The sequence below is a fragment of the Meleagris gallopavo genome, chromosome 10 (assembly GCF_000146605.3).
Source record: "Meleagris gallopavo isolate NT-WF06-2002-E0010 breed Aviagen turkey brand Nicholas breeding stock chromosome 10, Turkey_5.1, whole genome shotgun sequence".
Taxonomy (NCBI): domain Eukaryota; kingdom Metazoa; phylum Chordata; class Aves; order Galliformes; family Phasianidae; genus Meleagris; species Meleagris gallopavo.
Window position 1 is genome coordinate 7,859,323 of NC_015020.2, and position 5,331 is coordinate 7,864,653.

Genomic DNA, 5,331 nt, shown 5'->3' on the forward strand with positions numbered 1-5,331 from the left:
GATGAAAAAGGATTCTCAGAAAGAGGGTTGCAGAAAGGGGTAAAAAGTGAGCATATGTTTAGCTGTGTTTGCAGCAATAATTATAGTGAAAATATTTAGTTTAAAGCAACTCAAACACAAAAAAAACATGACCCTGAAACTTTTAACAGGTATTTCATCAAGCGCCAGGCTGAAAATACCTTTTCAGAAGAAATATCGCAATAAGTCCATGGGTTATTTGTTACTGTATGCTAAATACTGTGAAACACTTTCCTAAAAGAAAGATACGGTGTGGTTTTGATAAGATTAAGGAGCATTTCAGCAAAACATACACATTATTCTTCATTTTACCATTTGACAATTTGAATGTTGTTCTTCAGAGACAACAAAAGTTTATAATGATTAACGTCCCATGCTGTGGGAAGCATAAACTCTACAACAATACTACTCTTGTGTTGCACTAGCCTTTCTTATCTGTAACATCAGCACAAATAATTTTTCAGATGAGTAACTAGCATTTCTGAGATAAGTCCTTCCTTAAGCTGCAATGGATAATGTGGGATTGAGTATTGCAGTATCAACAGAGATCCCAGCAAGCCAGACAGCCTTCCAGTCGTTATCCCCTCCCACCCCCCAAAAAAAGAGCTCAGGGCCTGGCTGAGTGGGACTCCAGAGTAGGCAGACAAATGCAACCGCCTCCAGCTCAGTCCAACTTTCTGTCCCATCAAGAGATCATGTGTCACCACAGCACTCAGGATTAGACCTTCACACTTCAATCTGAGAATCTATTTCCTCCACCCCCAGAAATATCCTGCATGACTTGTTATATAGTGTAAGATGAATTATGCAAACCAATAGTTGTGTCTAAATATGTTCTAGTGCATGCTGTTTTTCTAATCCTTGCCAGCAGAGAACTCAGAACTCAGAGAACTCAAGTGATTTCAAGTCCCCTTATAACTCCTCTTTGCAGGGAAGAACTTGGCAGTTTCTCTGGGAATCTGTATTTAGACCTGTATCGGGATATTTAACAGTGTACAGCTCACTGTACAGATGAGCAAAGCCACGTGAATCTTCCATAGTGGACACAAAGGAGTGTCACAGTGCCACTAGGCCCCATGGTCCTACTAAATCCCAGGGAAAAGGTCAGAGGACACAGAAAGAACAGAGAATCACATCTCTTTGTCTCACTTTTTACACAAACTTGATTTTTTTTTCATGTTCTGCAAAAGAAATACTACTGCACAGTGAAATTATGAAGGAAGCTAATGCAGGCAATATCTTGTGCTTGGGGCATAGATCCACCTTTATCTGGTTCGGTCCTGAGACACGCTCTCCCCCTGCCCAACCATACAGCAGTTCTGCACTGAGGCTTTATTGACAAGAGCTGGGATGCACAATGGCTGAGACAACCAGGGGAGAGTACAGCCTGCAGACTTTTCAAGTGCTGTGACAAAGTAGCCGTGCAAGCAGTAATTCCCTCATTTGGGGGAATCCCAAAAATATGGCACATCACTCTACCTCCTGAGGGCTGCATCCTGAATTTTTTCTTTGAAGGGGAATTAATGTGTTGCTGTTTTGACCGCTGTTTTGACTCCAGTTTGTAGAGGTAACACTACGTCTCATCGCCAGTAATGATGTGATCCTGGGACCATCACCTTCAGCCTCATAATAGTTCAACAGGCCCTGACAAACTTGCACGCAGTGTTCTTTCTGTTCATGTGTGAACATTCTTGAGACTCACCTTGAGCAAATGTTGCGAGATTTCAACATCACCACCATTGTTTCCAATATTCAGCTCCATGTGCAGTTCTCTGGTTGTAAACTACCAATTCATGTGGATGAGCTGATGGAAATACTCTTCACTTTGTGGTGTGACAGCTGTGCATGGCCATCCAGAATGCAGCTTGTCCTTAACATCACCGTAACCGCTGCTGAAACAAATGCACCACCCACTGCCTCACTTTGCTACATTTGCTGTTTAGTCTCCATCAATGTTCAGCAAGTGTTGATGATGTCAATGAGTGCAGTTTTTCACATGGAGGAATTCAGTGGCACACCTCTGCTCCATGTGCACTTCCATGTCAGACACCATTTTGTTAGACTGCTCTTCTGCTGCCATCTGTCACACAGCAACAAAACATAATGGAATATTGATGGTAAGGTTCAATCTCTACTCCCATACCACCAACATCCACTTCAGACATTGCGGGCCTACTTAATAAAATAGAAGGCATTACTTTCAGAGCAACCCTCAGAGATGCAGGGAAGTTTGTGTGTTGATTTTTTTTTGCATAGTGAGCTATGCTGTTATTCAGTCTGGCTAGCACGGTAGCTGCTAGGCAGCACGATGGGATGGTGGTGGGTGGCTGTGACAATGACCATTTATCTTCCAATTGTAATGTGAGGAAAATGCTCCAAGAAATCCGAACAGCACAAGGATAACTCCAAATTCTGACATGTTTCTTTGTCCTTGCTGTAATCATAGTTGAATAGGATTTTCTTATAAGAAAAAAGGATTGAAATAGGATACCGTCATGTACTAAACCTATTAGAAAGCTACTCCTTGCTCCACCTTAATATTCTTACTTCTTGAGTGTGGATAGTACACATATCCATTTTCATCTCTGCTCGTGACAACTGCCATCCTCTGTTTGTTTGGCACAAAGTACTTGCTCCTTCTTTGCCCTAGCAGTTTCACTTATTTCACTTACTCTCACGCAATCCCTTCAATTCTGTATCATATCCAACGTCATCATCTTCACCTTCATGGTTTTACCTGACATCCAGCTTCCCTCATGTCCTCTCACTGCACAACACCCTTTCCTTTACAACCTCCTCCTAAGTACTCTCCTTACTTCCTCTGTTATCCAGTCACTGTTTTACAAGTAAGACATTTTACTCCTTTCACAATCTTAACATTATTATTCTTTCATCCCATGCTATCTTTGAGTCACACACTTTCCCTTAGCTTCCTCCACATCTTTCCTTAAAAACCATTTTTTCAGCGACAACTTCCAATTATACTATCCTTGCTGGTGAAAGTCGTCATCTGAATGCCACTGGCCAGACAGGACCTAAATTTAACCATCTGAGCACAGTATTCACTCTTGCTTTTGCTTGAGGCTACATAGTTGTCAAATGGATATATCATTTGACAACTTGCTTAGGTGAGACATGGGTTACATTATGCTTATGTCAATAGTTTGTTATGGCAGGGAGCAGCTGCAGATCTGGGGAGAGTTCTTGTAGTAGCCAGTTGTTGGCCATATGATGTTCAATTTTTATTTATAAGCATTCTCAGTAGTTGTTTCAAAGGGCACTTTGTTGTTGCTGTTAATTGATAGCAGTCTCAAAAATCTCCACAAACCAAAAAAGCTCGAAATTTAGTCACCAGTACAAGCTTTTGGGCTTGCTTCTAACTGAATGCATACTATGAACAAGACCAGCGTTGATTACTGAAGGCTAATGACTAGAACTAAGTCATTGTGGTCACAGAATCTTACCCTTTCTTCTCCTTACCATGTTAATGGAGGACTAGCATGCTTTGGCTTCGGAGTCACAGAAACTGAAGTCCACAGGTGCTTTTTCTGCTAAGTACTTCTTTTTCAGAATTCACTCTGCACTTTATCCATCAAAGCTTAAGCCTCATTGGCTTCAAGATCATTTTAAGATGTATTTGTTGTGGCCAAGCACTAATTTTTTGTTTTGTCAGACAATGTATGCTTATGCACAAGTGTGCCACAGAAACACAAAGGCATTTGTGCTCTGGACAACTTTACACACTTCCTGAAGATTGCCGGCTAATCCTAGCATAAGGTGTGCTATGTTACCACGTTTACTCAGTGGTTTGTGTTGTTTCCTATTTTATATCCAGTATCTGTTAGCAGAGGTATGTGGTTTTCCTCATCTATACTCCTTTCAGAAGTAGGCTGTAATTGTTCCTCCATTTTATTAATTTGCGACCCTCCTCAAAGCCATCTCTGTTTCTTCCTAGGGAGCATTTTGCTGCCCTGCCAGCTTTCTTAAAATGGCAAAAGCAGCTGGATCTAATCGTTTCCTGAAGCCAACGCTGTGTTTTGGATGTGTATTTTGCTTTTTATGATATCCATTTTATAGGCTTTCACTGGTTAAATTGCAGTGAATATAGAGATGAACTACTAGCAGATGTTCGCTGTTGCTAGTTTTATGAGTCCTGTAGAACAGCAGGAACAGGCTATGTGCAAAACATTTTTTTGTGATTTTGCCATCTCATACTGTTCTCACAGCACTGGTTCAGTAATGATATGATAAAGCTTGGGAGGTAGGCTTTGATTGCAGACTAGCTGCTGTTGGGGCCTTCAGAAAGCCAGACCTGTAAAGTGCAGTTTGTTTTCAAAAGTTGCTGCCTGTGGCTGAGACAGATGGGTTAGCTAGAAATATGTCATTTATAATACAATCAAATGCTTGACCTCTTATTCAGGTATTGGTTGTTATGACGTGGATGTTCACGGTTTAAACTGTCTCACAGCTTGTTTTGTTCAGATGTAAGCTGTGGTAGCTTTATCTGAAATGCTAATTTAGGATCAAATGTTGGCATTATTTATTTGAATTTTGTACCACTTTGTTATACACAGGAGAGAATGATCATGAATAATTCCACATAAAAGCCAAGAGTACTAAAATCTGTAAATTTTAAACAATTCCTTCTAAAAATGCTTTACTTCAAATCTGGCACACATTTTGGTGGTGAGTGTTTCATTGGTATAATTCAGAAGACCACTCCTGAGCTAAAAAGTCACTTGGTGGTAATGGCTTTCTAGTCAAAGACATGTTGCAGGCAGGGGAATAGATACCTTTTAATACAGAATCAGCCTTGCTCTGCAGTCTGAACAGGAATGAATTATCACAGGCACAGACAGCATACAGATAGAGCAAGGCTGAGTTTGTGATAGCACAAGCTTTACTCTGGCTTAGTAATATATCCATCTACAGAGTCCACACCTTCTGTCCTCTATCTCTGCTGCCCATGCCTATGTGGCTTATAGGTGTTATCTGAGCTTACATGTATTAACGGTGACTGTAGGCAGAACAGCAATTATGTTAAAAGATTATGCTCAAAACTTCAAAGCAAAACTTTTGAAATATCAAAATTGACAGTGTTTTATCCCGTACTAATTCAGCCTTTTGGAATACCAAAAGAAAAACAAAACAAAACAAAACAAAAGAAAAAAACAAACAGAAAATGCTATCAACAAGAAAACACAGTGGAGGGAATAAAGCATTTCCCAGCAGAGATACCTGCTGCAGTCGTGGAGAAGGTCCTAGAGAAGGCTGTGAGGGAGAAAAGGCTGTGTTGCACACAGGTGCTTCTAC